This window comes from Cydia strobilella, chromosome 19, assembly GCF_947568885.1.
Source record: "Cydia strobilella chromosome 19, ilCydStro3.1, whole genome shotgun sequence".
Taxonomy (NCBI): Eukaryota; Metazoa; Arthropoda; class Insecta; order Lepidoptera; family Tortricidae; genus Cydia; species Cydia strobilella.
The window spans coordinates 13,729,271-13,747,248 of record NC_086059.1 but is presented as its reverse complement, the minus strand read 5'-3'; the positions used below and the strand labels follow the sequence as shown (position 1 = coordinate 13,747,248).

General features: G+C 37.3%; 1 protein-coding gene and 1 non-coding gene across 2 annotated transcripts in view; both read right to left on the bottom strand.

Annotated features, from left to right (window-relative positions):
- LOC134749909 (GAS2-like protein pickled eggs) overlaps nucleotides 1-17,978 on the bottom strand; it is a 141,057-nt gene that overhangs the window by 24,556 nt on the left and 98,523 nt on the right. The gene's annotated exons all lie outside the window — the stretch shown is intronic.
- Trnag-ucc (transfer RNA glycine (anticodon UCC)) lies at nucleotides 15,152-15,223 on the bottom strand. Its single transcript has one exon. It is a non-coding gene; the product is annotated as a tRNA-Gly (tRNA).

Here is a 17,978-nt window from a genome sequence, read left to right as displayed (position 1 = left end):
CTGTAAGGCCTCAAGGGTTCTTTCACAAGTCAAAACAACATTAAATGTTGTATTGATTAAAAACTGTAATAGATGTCATATATTAAAGAAAAAGTGACGAAGCCCTCCAGTGGTTAATAAAATAATTTGATTTGTTCTCAAAACTTGTTCAAATTGTTGTATTGACTTGTTAAACATGTGGCATGGGTACATAAGTACTTATTTTGAATTTTGAATTAGAATTATCAAGGTGTAAAAAACTCGTAAGCGTGATCGAATCAATAAGGCGAGTACGAATCGAGTTCCATTAGTAACGCAGCTGCGCTTGCGACATGACACTGAGCTCGCGATCGGAACTGATCGATTAATTCATCTGCGAACGTTGGTACATATTTTTATGACTCATACTGTATTTAATACATGATTATAATGAAAGGTTGCAATACAATTTCTTTAGGAGAGTCATGGTTCATGGTAAATAGGTACAATACCATTCTGGCAGTCTGGAGGGCGTACTCTGGAGTACCAAGTGGCCGAAGACCGTCTGGATGCCCTAGGTACCGCTGGAGAGACGAAGTGCAGAAAGACCTCAGCGAACTCGGCGCCGTCGACTGGACAGAAACGGCTTTGGACAGAGTAGCATGGCGTTCTTTGGTGTCGGAGGCCAAGATCCACTTCGGGTCGTCGCGCCACAGCAGTAAGTAAGTAAACTTACATACAGACATACATGTTCTTAACCTTTTCAACAACAACACAAATAATCGGTTTCCATTGCATTTCACGATAATTTTTAACGACAGCTAGTTAGTTTCAGATTCGCAATTTACACTTAAGTGTAATGAAAAACCGGCCAAGTGCGAGACGGGCTCGCGCACGAAGGGTTCCGTACCATTACGCAAAAAAAAACACGTTTGTTGTATGGGAGCCCCGCTTAAATCATTATTTTATTCTGTTTTTTGTATTTTTGTATTTGTAAAATTTCAACTGTCTAGCGGTTCGTGAGATACACAGCCTGGTGACAGACGGACAGACAGACAGGCAGCGAAGTTTTAGTAATAGGGTCCCGTTTCTACCCTTTGGGTACGGAACCCTAAAAACGGGCCTCTTGTATTGAAACTCCTTTACGTAAACTTTATTGCAAGATTGTACAGTCGCCATCAGATATATCGGAGCGGCCGAGGTGCTCAAAAATATCTGAACACGCACCTAGCGCCTTGACAATAGAGGTGTGTTCAGATATTTGTGAGCACCTTGGCCGCTCCGATATATCTGATGGTGACTGTACAAATGACGAACATTTTGCGTAAACAAACCAAACTCAAGTGTTCATAAACGAAGTGCCTTCAAATTAGCGAAGCTATAAAGAACTTTAACGGGCAATTCATGACAGTGCCAAGTTCAGATACTGGCGCCACGGCACTGTTCGACATTGAAACAAGCGATCTCGGACGATTTCCGACTCAATATTAAATACTTACCTACAAACGTACAAAATAGTTTTATAAATATTAAGGCTTAATTTTACCCACATGAACTAATGTGAGAATGATTATTACACACTAGGCTGTACACATATATATTACCTAAAATATTGAATGATCTGCCAGAAGTTGTTTGTGCTAAATATTTAAATGGTAAACATATAAAAAAAGTCTTTAAAATGCACTTATTAAAAACTAACGACACAAGCTATGTATACTAAGAATCATACTTATGATAAGATATAGGATATAATATTGTTTTTCTTTATGTTATTCTCGAACTCCCCATCGGCACACAAACCTCCATCCTCCATAAGGTTTTGCCTACGATGGGTCTTGTAATAATCTAACAAACTGTAATTTGTTTCCTTATTCAATAAATAAAAAATATAAAAAAAATACAGATAACTCGGTGAATTTCTGCGCCTGTATCAACTACTAAATACGCACGTGTATAAACCTACTCACTTTTTTTACAATGAAATTAAAAACCTCCACGGTAGCAGATCTGTAACGATTTCTTCTCGCCAACCTATATCCTGTTTTTTTATTCCGTAGACTAAAATGACATTTCATGTGGTACTAAGAAATGTCATGTCTTACACATGAAACGTCATTTTAGTGTACGGAATAAAAAAACAGACCTTATTTCAATGTGATTTCATTTTACATTCTACTACCCAAATTATTGAATGAAGGCTATTCGCTATTACATGATTAATCTTCGATCTCAATTGGACATACGGACTTCCATGCCCTTTTGAAGATGGACAGCGTATGATCACATAACCTGTCATATGAAGGCCAAGTTCAACCATGAATTATCTCATTTGGCCATGTCTAAAATACGAGTCAAGATCACAATACCATTGTCGAATGGTCTTGTACAATTAGGTTAGCCATCTTGAATCTGAATGAATGATTTAATCTTATTTGATCATGTTCAAACAACAACACAATCAGTTCAGATCACAATAGCATTTCCGATTGTAGTCCAAGTTCACAATCAAATAAACTCTTTAATCTTATTTGGACATGTCCAAAACGCAACATCCCAATATCATTGTAGAATGAAGATCTTCACTATCTTATTGATTCGATAAATACCTCGCGCGTCCAATGATGGTCTCTATGTCAGTTCATTTTTATATTAATTTATTTAGAAATGTAATGGAAGAGATCAATCTCACACCTGAGGATGCCGAAGACCGGGCAAAGTGGAGAAGATTTAGTATGAAAGCGGACTGGCGCTAGACCGGAAAAACGATAGGTTGAAGAAGAAGATAAATGTAACATTTAGGGCCAGCGACTCCTGAGCGTCTGCAACGCAACTGCGCAGCGACACGCCCTTTTCCATAGCGCTGACTATACGTCAACGCTCAAAAGACGCTAGCGTGGGGTGGCTCTAAGTAATAAAAACCGGCCAAGTGCGAGTCGGACTCGCGTTCCAAGGGTTCCGTACATTACACAATTTAAACAAAGTATTAAAAAACCCGTAGGGGTCGGATCAAAAACTAAGTAAATAAGTCCGACTCACGCTTGACTGCACATTTCTAATAGGTTTTCCTGTGATCTATAGGTAAAGATCTATTTTTAATTTTTTTTCATAATTTTAGACCCAGTAGTTTCGGAGATAAAGGGAGGGGAATGGTCATTTTTTTGTCTATTTTCTTGAATAACTTCTAGACTGTTTATCGTAAAATTATAAAAAAAATATATGTAAGATTCTCACAATGAGCTCTTTTATTTGATATGTAATAAAATATGGTTTGAAAAACTTTATTTTTTAATTTTCTCATTTACCCCCCCAAAAGTGGCCCCATGTTTAAAATTAATTTGTTTACGTTACATGTCCGTATTTGGGTCACAAACTTACATATGTGTACCAAATTTCAACTTAATTGGTCCAGTAGTTTCGGAGAAAATAGACTGTGACAGACGGACAGACAGACAGAAGCACGAGTGATCCTATAAGGGTTCCGTTTTTTTCCTTTTCAGGTACGGAACCCTAAAAATACGGTAAAAAACATATTTATTAAATTATTTTTAAATAAAGCCTATCCAAAAGCATATGGATCAATCATTCGACGCGTGAAGTATAACAACTCTTATTCGTACATGTCCTCATAAGATAACTTTAGCATCGTCGACCGAGGGCCATGCGCCGGCGCCGATATCAAAACCGGAAGACCTTTCAAGGCCGACTCTCGCTTTCGATTGGTGTGGATCCCCGTTAGCAGCACCTGTTTGCGGACTGCGTAAGGAGGAGATTTGTTTTGTTAGGGTTCCGTACGTAAAGGGTAGGGTAAAAACCCTATTACTAAGACAGTAAGACTCCGCTGTCCGTCTATCTGTCTATCACCAGGCTGTATCTCATGAACCGTGATAGCTAGACAGTTGAAATTTTCACAGATGATGTATTTCTGTTGCCGCTATAACAACAAATACTAAAAAGTACGGAACCCTCGGTGCGCGAGTCCGACTCGCACTTGGCCGGTTTTTTTTAGATAGGTCAATGACATTTTGTACACCAACAGCAACATTAAGATAAATTCACGTATTTTTCATTACTAATTACTTGCGCGACATATTATTAGCTTTATGTTAGTATGACTTGCGACAGTTTATAGTTTAAATTCGAACAACAACAACATTTTGTATTACAATTTTTTACTTTCAGCGTTTCGGCTGTAGATTGAACTCCCTTCTAAGGTTTTCTCAAGGAAGAACCGTGTGGGTATTAATGGTACCGGTATATACTTAAAAAAACGGACAAGTGCGAGTCGGACTCGCCCACCAAGGGTTCCGTACTTTTTAGTATTTGTTATACGGCAACAGAAATACACAATCTGTGAAAATTTCAACTGTCTAGCTATCACGGTTCATGAGATACAGCCTGGTGACAAACAGAGAGACAGACGGACAGACGGACAGGCGGACAGCGGAGTCTTAGTAATAGGGTCCCGTTTTTTTTATACCCTTTGGGTACGGAACTCTAAAAAGAGTATATATGGAGTTTAAAAATGGTAGGTACCATTTATTTATACGATCAGCAAAAAATACAAACCTAACCTAAAAACTGCATTCAGCTAAGCCAATCAGAATATTTTAAAGGATTTTTTTAAGGAACGATTAAAAATATTTCTGTATAAAGTGGCCATGCACTTTTGCAGCTAGGTGTAACGTCTACACGTTTTGAGAGAGAGAGTGAGTGTGTGATAATCAAACATGGCTCGTATATTTAGGCTACAAAGCTTCTATAATGACTTAAGGCCGTTCCATCGGTTTGCCGCTGTCTTTGTCACATTTCGCAAGAAAGAACGGGAAAGAACATACGCGCCAAGTGTCAATTTTGATCGAATTTTGTCGGTTTTTATTTATTTTAAAAACGTTACCTTACAATATCAAAATTCTAAAGCTATGAAATTACTAATTATGTTAAGATTGTTTTTTCTTCTTTTTTTGTTTATAGTATCACATAATAAATAACCGAGTAAAGTAGGATTAAAAGTCCGAGTTAGAGGTTACTTTGGGAATTAATTGTATCGAGCGAAGTGTCATAATTCGTGTATCGGAAGCTATGTTGTTAAAGATAGTATAGTCAAGAACTACATATATTTTTTCCACGTCTACGAATATCAACGCCTCTTAGAAAAACATGATCATATAAGGAGATTTTTCGCCTTCTGGCTCAGGGAACCGCCTTAATCACTGATGTGATTCATAATTATCTTAACCTATTGTAAAGCTAAATTAAACAATAAGCTCGGAAACTCAAAACGATTGTTATCGTAATTTTTATAAAGCTATATTCTTAAAAATTTCTAAACTGTTAAAACTAGATTTCTGGAGCACTGGGTCACTATTATGTGTTTATTCTCAGCATACAATGTTTGTGGATGACGAATCAATGAGAATCCGCCATAGTATGGTAGATTTGGACCACGCTACATGACAAGTGCTAAGTTAAGTACCGGTAAAATGGGGTGGGTACTTATTATCGGTTGTCAATAAGGCGCTATTTACATATAGCTTCGATTTGAAATCAACCTTATCGACAAGCGACAATGTGGTACCTTTTGGTTGAAAACGTCACATATAATTATTATGTCTTAAAAGTGAAATTTAAAATCGCCCCTGCATTTGACTTGGCTGGTAGTCGCTAGTCAGATCATGAAATGGCGGCGTTTCATGATATGCCTAGGAATATCACGATTAATTCCAAGTTTGTGCAAAGTTAGCATGGAGAGTTAATGTAATTACAGCAAATAAAAAAAATAGGGTTCTAATTGTTGTATATAGTTTAGTTATCGAGTTAAGTAGCTTTGACTCATAAGCTCATGACCTAATAAAAGAGGGCGTGGAAAATATATCCATACTTCCATACTATCCATACTAATATTATAAATGCGAAAGTCTGTCTGTCTGTCTGTCTGTCTGTGTGTGTGTTCCCTCTTCACGCTTAAACCGCTGAACCGATTTAGATGAAATTTGGCATAGAGATAGGTTGGTCCTTGAGAAGGACATAGGATAGTTTTTATCCCGAAAATCATCCCTTAAGAAAGTAAAAAGCGGGGTGGAATTGAGATAATTAACGAAGTGCCTGCTAATTTGTGTGCATAATATGCTCAAATTTAGATTGCTATGAGAATTTTTCCAGGCGCTATACTTACTGCTTACTGCTGTTACTAAGTCCGCGCAGACGAAGTCGCGGGCAAAAGCTAGTATTATATAATTATAGATCAGATTCAGCTTAACAGAATATAATCGCCATAAACAGCCCAGTACAGTGATCAATAACTATTACAGTATTTATAATCGATTGTCAAACGGCAAGGCTATTCGCACTGACATTACAAATGATAACATCTTTATCAATGATCTAAAATTAGTAATAACAGTGATTAATGAAGTTATATCAATGGTGGCGCAGGCGGAAATTAATTTGCAATAGCAAATCATTTTATCTGTAATTTTGAAGGATATCTGACAATCGCAAAGGTTTAACGGATATATTTATTAGTTCTTGACCTACCTGTAGGTTTAGGTACTTACATCTAAAAAATGTAATAAATAAACACTACTTTTTCGGAATTAACGGGGAGTGCTCCAAGGAATCAATCCCTGCCGCTTCGTTACTTATTTAGATAGTTGGCAGTCCTCAACTGAGCGTTTCTCCAGAGACTTTCTAACTCATACAGCTAATATAAACTTTGGGTGGGGAATAAACTATCACCCGCGGTATTTTTAGATCGATACGACCTTCAAACCTTCAAGGCAAAAACGTACGAGTACGCTCTTGTCTTAAAGGCTGACAATGCACTTGCAACCCGTCTGATGTTACCGGTGTCCATGGGTAACGGTAATCGCTTACTATCAGGCAATTCGTCTGCTCGTTTGCCTTGTATATCATAAAAAAACAACACTTGATGCAAAGGCTCTTCCATTTTTACACTAGTATAAAATAATTACAATTAACAATCTCCGTCTGCCCCTTAGAAGGGCCGAAGGCCTCAGCCTTTAAATAAAGCTCTTAGATGCAATAGCATGAAAACATACCACTTTTAGGGAAACCTCACACTTGATGCACCTGCTCCTCCACTTTCACACTAGTAGAATATGAATGAAGTAGAGTAGAATGGTAGGAGTAGAATGGTCATACAAAGCATATTTCCCCAACCACCATAATATTGCGTAAAAAAAAACCTAACGGACAACCTGATCCGAGGGCTAGATGTAGACAAAACGTATGGACCTAATGTACCGCATATTTGTTTCACGAATTTCATATCGGTGCCAAGGGAAAAATTGTTCATATGACCATCTTCATCATCTTTGACATTCGGGATCGCAACCCCAAAATCACCTTGTTACTACAATTGACAATTTCACAGTAAAGTTAGAATGGCCACGTGACGGGAAGCTCCGTGTGCCCCATATAAGGGCAGGAGCCGACCGGCCTCGGCGCGCGCGCAAGGCCGCAGGGTGACTGACTCACGCGCAACTAAGTAGACGGGCGTAAGTGAGATTTTATATCACTTCGATCAAGCATACAGCCTGAATGGTAAGCGATCACCGTAGGCCCAGTGGTCAGCAAAGCGGGGTCCCTTTGAAGGTACGATTGCGGCTCTTTAAGCCTCCCAAAACATTAATTCTTAAGTCCCCAGCAAGCTCGGTTCTCCATACAAACGTAGTTACTTACGCTCTCATTATAAAACGACTAGCTAGATTGCTCTGAAACGTTGTACTTTCTATTGGATAAGGTATATATAGCTTCAGATACAATAGGTAGTTAAAAAATACAGCGAATTTAAATTTTTCATACAAAACTTGTTTTTGCTCTATTTAGTTTGTTATATAAACTGGAGCTATAAAAACTAATTACAGGACTAGATGTACCTCATGTCATTGTATGTGCAAAGTTTCATTACAATCCAACACGTAGTTTAAAGGGACCCACTGACTATCAGTCCGCCGGACGATATCGGCCTGTCAGTTGTTCGGAACTGTCAAATTTTTGTTCTAACTGACAGGCCGATATCGTCCGGCGGACTGATAGTCAGTGGGCCCCTTTAAACTGCGAACGAAACTCCGATTGTATAGGAAGGTGAAATTCGGCCGAGCTTGCTAGAGACTCTTTAGTTCTTAGACCACTGAAAACAACATTAGCGGCTCTTTGAGATGCCTAAAACTGATTTGACATTTGGCTCTTCTTCTCAAAAGTTTAACGGCCCCTATCGCATATTAACGCCAGGGGGTGTCAAGTGACAATCATTGATGGAAACCCCAATCGAAACTTAAATAACGTATGGAAGTGATCACGTTTTTTCTTGCATCCCGATACATTTCTTTTCGATCGGCGTCATTTCGGCTAGGCCCCCAGGGGTGTTACATGCATTGCTTGTCCTTTAAAATCCCTGTAGTCCCTGAAGAAAACCTCGGCAGGGAGTTCATTTCACAGTGGGAACGCCCATGTGAGGAAATTCCTCTAAAACCGCACAGTTCGCGCGACTTATTATATATTTGCATTATTATGTATGTATGTATGTATGTATGTATGTATGTATAAACTCTTTATTGTACAAAGACATAGAACACAAATATGGCACAGAAATAGGCAGTACAAAGGCGAACTTATCCCTTTAAGGGATTTCTTCCAGTTAACCTTTGAGTAGATGAGAATTGATGAAGAACGGTAGACAAATATAGCACTGCGTACAATAGACTAGAGGAAAGTCAATAAATTTATAAAAGAGGGCGAAAATAAATAAAATAAGATAAAAAATTGAAGTAACAGTATAACAAATATATATAATACCTACGTTTTATATAATAAATATACATCCATAGTCACAAACAGTTAATTCTGGTCCGATAGCCACAGTTTCCTTAACTGCCCCTTAAGCGATGCAACGGACCGCGATTTCCTTAAGGAGGGAGACAACTCATTCCAAAGCTGAACCGCTCGTACCGCAAAAGATTTACCATACGCACTAGATTTGTGATGATGGCGTTACATTTATTAATACCCTTTTCAGGACTAAGAAAAACTTTTCTCACTGGATCCATTTTGGATCTATCGACTGGATCTATAGATAATGATTGTTACATTCGCATTATTATGGCGTTGAATACTCGTTTAAATTGCGTGTTGTAAAGTCATGTTGGATAATCATTGTTCAAGCTATGTACAGTCGCCATCAGATATATCGGAGCGGCCGAGGTGCTCACAAATATCTGAACACTTGTCAAGGCGTTATGTGCGTGTTCAGATATGTGTGTGCTCCGATATATCTGATGGTGACTGTACGTATTGAAGAAACTGAATCAAATAAAATGTAGGTATTTGACAGTTTTACGGCATTAGATATCGTAATTAAAATAAAACCGGCCAAGTGCGAGTCGGACTCGCGCACGAAGGGTTCCGTACCATTATGCCATAAACGGCAAAAAAAAACACGTTTGTTGTATGGGAGCCCACTTAAATATTAATTTTATTCTGTTTTTAGTTGTTGTTGTTATAGCGGCAACAGAAATACACCATCTGTGAAAATTTCAACTGTCTAGCTATCACGGTTCATGAGATATAGCCTGGTGACAGACGAACAGACAGATGGACAAACGGACAGACGGACAGCGGAGTCTTAGTAATAGGGTCCCGTTTTTACCCTTTGGGTACGGAACCCTAAAAATTGCCTTATGTCTGTTGATGTATTTTGGTTTTTATAACCTTTTTGTTTTGAATGGACATTCACACTCAGAGCAGATTTATTACCAAGATATCCTTAAAAGGGTGTAATACGGAAGAAAAAAGCTTTTAATGTTAATTTGCCGATGGTACTGTTACATATTCAGGTTTTGACTGTTTTGATGGAGTATGATTGTCGTGAAAGATGAATATGCCATCCATCATTGAAAAAAGTGGCAAGTACAGTCATATTTCATTTATTAAGAGTCATCATGTGGACACTGCATATTTACATAGTTAATACAGTGGAACCTCGATAACTCGAACTTCGATAAGGCAAAATCTTCCTTAACACGAAAAAAAATGCTATTCTCTTAAAAGCTCAAAACCTCCATAATCCGAAATGTTTAACCTCATTAAGACGAAGTAACCAACGATCCTCAACTGTGTTTCACCAGAAACCCTCAAACTAATACGAACTTCAAATCTTCAAGAAGAGCGTACTCCCATCTTAAATACCTCCATTTACATACCCTCTGTTCGTGCAGGCGTACATGGGCTAACTGTTTATCGGGCGATTCATCGCTCGTATGCTTTCTATATTATAATAAAAAGTAACGCTTGATTCAATTAATTATTTCACTTCTATTTGCAAAATAGAAAATCACCGTGTTTGCTCATTAAAAAGGTACTCGCGGATGTTTTTGACAATCCGCCGCTAGCTACTACTTTAATGAGTGACTTTTCTCACGTAGTTTTAACGGTCCGTTTAATTAGTACGTAATCGATCACGCTTGACAAGTCAATCTGTACATTAGCAGGAAGAGAAACTGACATCTGACACACAGTCAGAATAAGCAGTTCATCTTCCTGAGTCAACTAGGTAGCCAAAACCCGACCGTTTACGTGCGGATTTAGGTGCAGAAAAATATGTGTCCGATTAATATTAAATTCAAATTCAAAATATATTTATTTAAAAAATTAAGCATTCCAAGAGATCCCCACACTAGGCTCAGCCTGATAGGATAGATTCAATTAAAGGCTAGATATATTTTGTCGCATGGATTCCCAATAGTTAGGGCAAAATAGCAGCTACCCAATAGTTTAGCAGAAGAATTATTTCAACTTATGTGTGCCCAATTTCATCTGAATTTTATAATGTAAATATGTACGTGTGATAAATATAAAAAAAAATAACTGTTTATTTCTATAAAAAAGCACATATAATATTAAACTTAACTTTTAATCTTAAATTAAAAAGATTTTTTGAGTTAAGGAGTCTTATCTTATATTCAATATTTATACATATAATTTTTAAGCGATTTTTTTTTATAAGCGAAAGCCTGAAATGATTTTTTTTATAAGTACGGGGAATTGGCGGTTTTTAACCTCATTCAGTTATACAACGAGGTTTTAAATAAAAACTTAATGTTAACATACTCATCATCTTCCTCGCGTTGTCCCGGCATTTTGCCACGGCTCCATGGGAGCCTGGGGTCCGCTTGGCAACTAATCCCAAGAATTGGCGTAGGCACTAGTTTTTACGAAAGCGACTGCCATCTGACCGTCCAACCCAGAGGGGTAACTAGGCCTTGTCGGGATTAGTCCGGTTTCCTCACGATGTTTTCCTTCACCGGAAAGAGACTGGTAAATATCAAATGATATTTCGTACATAAGTTCCGAAAAACTCATCGGTACGAGCCGAGGTTTGAACCCGCGACCTCCGGATTGCAAGTCGCACGCTCTTACCGCTAGGCCACCAGCGCTCTAACTTAATGTTAACATACTGTCAGTAATATTTTACATGTTGTTATTTCATTCTAATCGATAACAGGAAATTATGACAGATCTAGTGTTTGAATTACTTTTCTATTTGTAGCACGTTGTTTATGTTAATTATAAAACTTAATTGAACGCCTCTATTTCTTTTAATTTAAAGTACTTCTTATTAAAAAGTGATTCCTTTCTTTCTCTTTGAGTGGTGGAGACATCGCATAACAACCAATGATTCAATTAGATCCAAATATTTTAGTTTTACTAAGTTTTAGTTTGATTTATGCTTAGTTATCTTATTTTGTTACAGTACTAGACTTATATTGACCGGGATATAGACCGTGATTACCTTTTGTATTGTTTATGAGCTCCCCCGTCACCCCTCACCCGTAAACAAGATGCATATAACTGCGTCGAAATATCGGGAGCTCATAAACAATACAAAAGGTAATCACGGTCTATATCCCGGTCAATATAAGTCTAGTGAAACTAACCGTGAATCACTCAAGACTCTTATTTCTTAAAGTAACTTTTTGATTCACACAAATTATTAAAATGGTCACACTAAGAGTTTTGAATGATTCACGGTTAGTTTCACTAGACTTATATTGACCGGGATATAAAGTGAACGCAGCCGACGCGCAAGAATGAGGGTAGACAGAGCGCTGTCTACACAACTTTGACACCCTTTCGCTATCTTCAGTCACCCGTGAACATGATGCATGTAACTGCGTCGAAATATCGAGAGCTCACAAATAATACAAAAGGTAATCACGGTCTATATCCCGGTCAATATAAGTCTAGTGGTCACACTAAGGTCGCTACACGACTTTAAGGCCGACACAACATTACCCTAAAAGTTCACTCTATAACCGGAACAGATCAAAACTCACCTTGTAATCATGCCATATTGAACCTTACCCACTTGTAATAAGTACCTCATTAGATATGGTTTAACAATATGATATAATGACGCGTCCGGGTTTGAACCTTAACCTTGACCGTTCTGCTTCTGCTTTGCAGCCTTATGGGGTAGAGGGAGGTCTTTTCGATACCTAATATTTTAGATGTTTAGTTCATGGGTCTTGTATGCCAAATTAGGGTGTTACCACACCAATCGACGACCCAGATCCTGGCGAATTTATTTTCTACATAATTATTTTTAATTTATTATGAAACTGCTGACATACGATTGTAATTTAATAATTTTGAATGCAATTTTGATTGTCACTGTTATTTTACATATTCAATTATTCATAATGTAAAAAATCGGACAATCACAATATAATTCCTAAGAATTTACCATGTGTAATTTGAAGTGCAATTGTATATTGTGAGATAAATAAACCATATTAAATCATATCATATATTATATATCATGGAACATGGAATTGTTTCGAAAAAAAGTCAAAATAAAGCGTTTTACTCCTATTATTACAAGTTGGAACAAAAAGCCGATGCTGACAGGGTGATAGCTCAAAACAGCCCTGAATTTGAAATTACATATTTATGTCTTTTCTAAGACAAGCATTATCCATACATATAGGTACAGTAACGGACTTTAATTGATGAGCCATTTAGGGTTTACTTTAAATTGGACATTTCATAACGAACCTTAGATGGGTCAACAATTCAAGTCTGTGACCGTACATAACCATACATGTACATATAAAAGGTCAGAATAATTCACCAGCTTCAAAGTTTAAACATAAATGCTTCAAATTCATAGAATTCAACATTCCACATGACCCCACTTTACCTCGAAACACATAACCCCCTAGTTGCGCTGCAGTCGAGTAAAAGCAACATGATTGAGCTAACAGAGCGGCGCCCGCGCATCCGCTGTCGCTAGTGTAGATTGAATAAATGGATAGATGGGTTTTTTTTGTTTTTTTTTTTAATAAGACTTAGCTATACGATTTGATAAGTTTAAAAGGCTTATTCTGGGCGGAATAGAGGCAAAATACCCATTTAGGACAAAACAAAATGGAATTTCAGTAAATCAGGGGAAGATTTTTGAGGACACACATACGGTGAAAGTGCGCATAGAGTACTCTATGTATGAACCAAATTTTATCGGTAACAGACGGACATAAACCGACAACAAAATAAGAACAACGGCTCTGACGTATTTTTAACGTGGTATATCTTGTTCTTAGGAGCAGTATGGCATCTACATATCTAACCTCCTGAGACCCCCGGTACAAATGTTTGTACATAGTTCACAATGATATATCATAGCTACAAGACAGATGAGCGGTTGCGATAAGATAGTTGAGATACTTCATTTAGATCACAGAAGAGACAGGTATCTTTTGAAATTAGGTAAGAGCAGTCTGAGATTACTGACAGGTATTATTACAGGTCATAACACCCTCAACAGACATCTTAAGATAATGGATATCAGTAGAGACGCCTCCTGCCCACATTGTGGCAAGGAGGAGACTAGCTTTCACTTACTAGCAGAGTGCATTATGTATGCGGCAACGCGATATAATACATTCGGTAGAGACACACTGAAAGAGAACGAACTAAAGGATGTCGAACTTAAAGATGTCCTTCTGTTCTGCAGGAAAACAAGAAGATTTTAGGAGAACAGTGAGGGAATGCCGCCGGGACAGTAACCTGCAGCTTCAACTTCAGGGAACTGGGCTGAATGAACGCGACACGTGATCGACAGCCCGCCTGCTTCCGGCCGGCTGTCGATCACGTGTCGCTGTGTGTTTATCCCGTGTGTTTATCCCTACACTACATCTACATCTACATCTACTTCATTTAGTTACAAAGACGTTTTGAGAAGAGGTACTTCAAATTTTGGGTAAGTAAATAAAAAAAGGTATAGCTATTATCGTCGTGTAGGTAATTATATAAAAACATAATCTCAATGTCTATGTTTGCGGGTATATAAATCGTAACTATTATTTACTGTGTTTTAAATTATCTTGCCTAAGGTTTTTGGACTATTAAGTATGTAATGTAACTAGAAGAAGTGTACGTGTCTGTGTTGTAAAATAGTTGGGTCAAATAATTAAAGGTTACTCGTACCTAATCTAAACCATGAAATACATCTAAGTGGACAATCTTAAGGATTATAATTACGCCATTGTCTCAGGGGTGACGACCTCCATATCGGAGTCATGACACGGCTCGGAATTATGGGAAAATGGTCTGATTTGGAAAATTGGTTATTGTTTACTTAAAGTAGGGATTTAGAGAAAATCGCTAACAGATAGAATATATACTTAGATAGAATAATTTTTAATAGTACACCTCAGTAAAAAATACAGATTAAAGAAAAACAATTGATTAATGATAGAGGCAGAGAACAATAAGAAGAATATGAGATGATAAAAAAAAACTGCATAGCTGGGATTGGTTTGTTCCTAAAGCTAAAGGTCGAAATCGTTATCATGTTGAAGATTTGTTTGTCTTCTGTTTAACTTGCTTTTAATATATTTTTTTTTTTAACTAGGTATTAAAATAAGACTTTAATTTAATAGATAAGTCCGTAAAATTTAAAGGAAATATCTTTACACTATTTAATGTTAAAAATATTTTGTGCTCGTTAAAAGAGAAGAAATGTTGCGAGTTATTTCCAACAGTATATGTACATTTTGGACTTAATAAGAGCAAAAAAAAAATTAAAAAAAAAAACAAGGCAAACCGTTTACAATTCCGCACTCTGGTCAAAAGAAATATCAAGAAAAAAAATTAAAAACATCAAAAAGTGTGCGATGGCCGGGAATCGAACCCGGATCAACTGCTTGGAAGGCAACTATGCTGACCATTACACCACCATCGCAGCTGAGCGGAGGAGCGAAATACATAATCAGCTGACGCCGGAAGTCATCGACTTATTCTAATCGTGACGGCAAGTGACGGTGTGAAATAAATTGATAAAGAAATCGTTGAAAATGCACATCATTGGAATTAATGAAAGTTTTGACTTGACAACATAATAATTCATTAAGTACATCAGATAGGTACTAACCGATTGCTAAATAAAACTAAGAATATTATATTCTCGACGTCCTCTAGACGTCTTAAAAATCTCACTTTCGAACAGCGCAGAGCATAAACTGCTTTTTACAAGCTTTTTATTAACTTGCAATGTATATACCTATGTAAGTATGTATGTAATATGTGGTATTTTCTATAAAAAGGGACCTTATTGTCGATGGCGCTTACGCCATTATTAACGATGCTCCGATATAAATACAATGCCGCGCGATGCTGTGCGGCGTAAACGCCGTCGACAATAAGGTCCTTTTTCATAGAAAATGCCCCATATGTATGTTAACATGTTTGTAAGGGTCAAATCTTGCAAGTTAAATTTGACCCTCTTCCCGACTTCCAATGAAGCTGAAATTTGCATACACATGTAAGTCAGGTGACAATGCAATATTGTGGTACCATCGAGCTGATCTGATGATGTAGACAGGAGGTGGCCATAGGAACCATGTGATAAAACAGTGAAACCTAATTGTTTTGTGGGTTTTTAGAATTATCTTGATGAGTATTAGTTGCCTGTGGAAAGAAAAGTACAGTCAGCGATAAAAGCTTGTACAAAAAAGTAACTTTTTTTTTTGCTTGCCGATTAGCGGTATCTTAATGGAAAGCTAATAATAATATGTATCTGAACTTCTTTATCAGAAAATTTCATTTACAAACTAATTTGTCTTTAGGATACTTCCATATAATAAAGCCATAAAGGCCAGCATAGTTTATGTGGGTTTCTGCCTATGTAAGTATAGGTATTCAATGTTTGTGTGTAAGTACAAACAATTTCACTTTTTTACCAAAAACTCCTCCAGTACACTGAAACACCCAATTCGCCGAAATCATCAAAAACCTACGCCAAGTTATAGCTTATCATCAAAATGATCACCAGAAAACACGCACGCAGATAACAGATATCCAACTTTACTACTCTTTTATATTATACTAGCTTGTGCCCGCGACTTCGTCTGCGTGGAATTAGTAATTTGGGTACCTTAATTCTTAAACAAATCTGCTTTTTAATCCATCCTATTTTCACCCCCAAATTGGTCCACACTATACATTTCCACCCCATTTTTTACACCCTTAAGAGATGATTTCGGGGATAAAAATTATTCTATATCCTTTCCCACAGCTCAATCTATCCCCATACCAAGTTTCATCTAAATCGGTTCAGCAGTTATTGATTCCCCATACAAATTTCCACCCCCCTTTTCACCCCGTTGAGGGGTGAGTTCTGGGATAAAAAGTATCCTATGTCCTTCCCCGGGTGTCAAACTAATTTCAACTAAATCTGTTTAGCGGTTTAAGCGTTAAGAGGTAACACACTGCAGACAGACAGACCGACAGACTTTCGCATTTATAATATTAATATATAGTATATTTAGGGTATTATTTGATGCATCTTTTCTACGTATCTCCAGGTCTTGGTTTACCTTACCGTACTTTATTCCTTTCTATATATTCATAGTAGGAATATAATATAACTTAATTAAGCACAAAAGCATATCGCGAATCTGGCAAACCCTTAACAGTAAACAAGACATTTATATGGAATAATTATTAAGTTGTTTATGTTTGTTCGTAGTTTATTAACCGACTTCGTAAAAGGAGAAGAAGGTAGGCTGTAATGAGCAAACGGACATGTGACCTTAAGTTGGCTGTGAGAACGGTGGACTAATAAGTGAAATATTGTTTTTAAGTACAGTCAAGGGCATAAATATATATACATTCCCAAAGTTTCAAAAATATGTGTACGCTCTTACACCTTAGATAGACAATAAAGTCGTGTAACAAAACTTCCGTGAGACACAGACATATTAATTATATTAATAACGGGTCACTCACGTCACGTATTTTAATTCGAAAAACGCTCGACATGTTTCACTCCGTACCGAGGAGTGTCATCAGGAGCTTGCGTTGACGGTGACGGACGGCGTGAGTGACCCGTGATTAATATATTTAATAAAGTTGTGTTCACATATTTTTGAGCCATTTGTCTGGATCGGTATTTTTGCCTTCGACTGTACATAGCTAGTCATCGGATAAGACTATGCATCAAAAGTATATACCATTTATAAATTGTATATACAGATGTCAATCACAATGAAAAAATCAACGATGATCAAACTCTGGTCAATGGGTGGAATTCGAACCCACACCTTTGATTGCCAGTCCAACGCGTTACCAATTCTGCTACGGGAATTTAGCCACTGAAACTGTGACCTGTGTGTGTGTGTGTGTGTGTGTGTGTGAGTGTGTGTGTGTACGTCCCACAATAAAAAAGGAAAAATATTAACATTTTAATGACGTTATTCATAAACGCGTTACTGGCCTATTAGCTGAATCGTTTGTCTTTATCTGTCATTTTGACTTATGTATTTGTAAGAAAGGGATAAAACACAATTTAACTAAATCAGGCCCGTAAAGTTTTATAAATAAGGGGGTAAGTAGTTAGTACCATTCTCTAATAACTTAACAAAAAGAGATCTGTCTAAAGGGGCCCACTGACTATCAGTCCGCCGGACGATAACGGCCTGTCAGTTGTTCGGAACTGT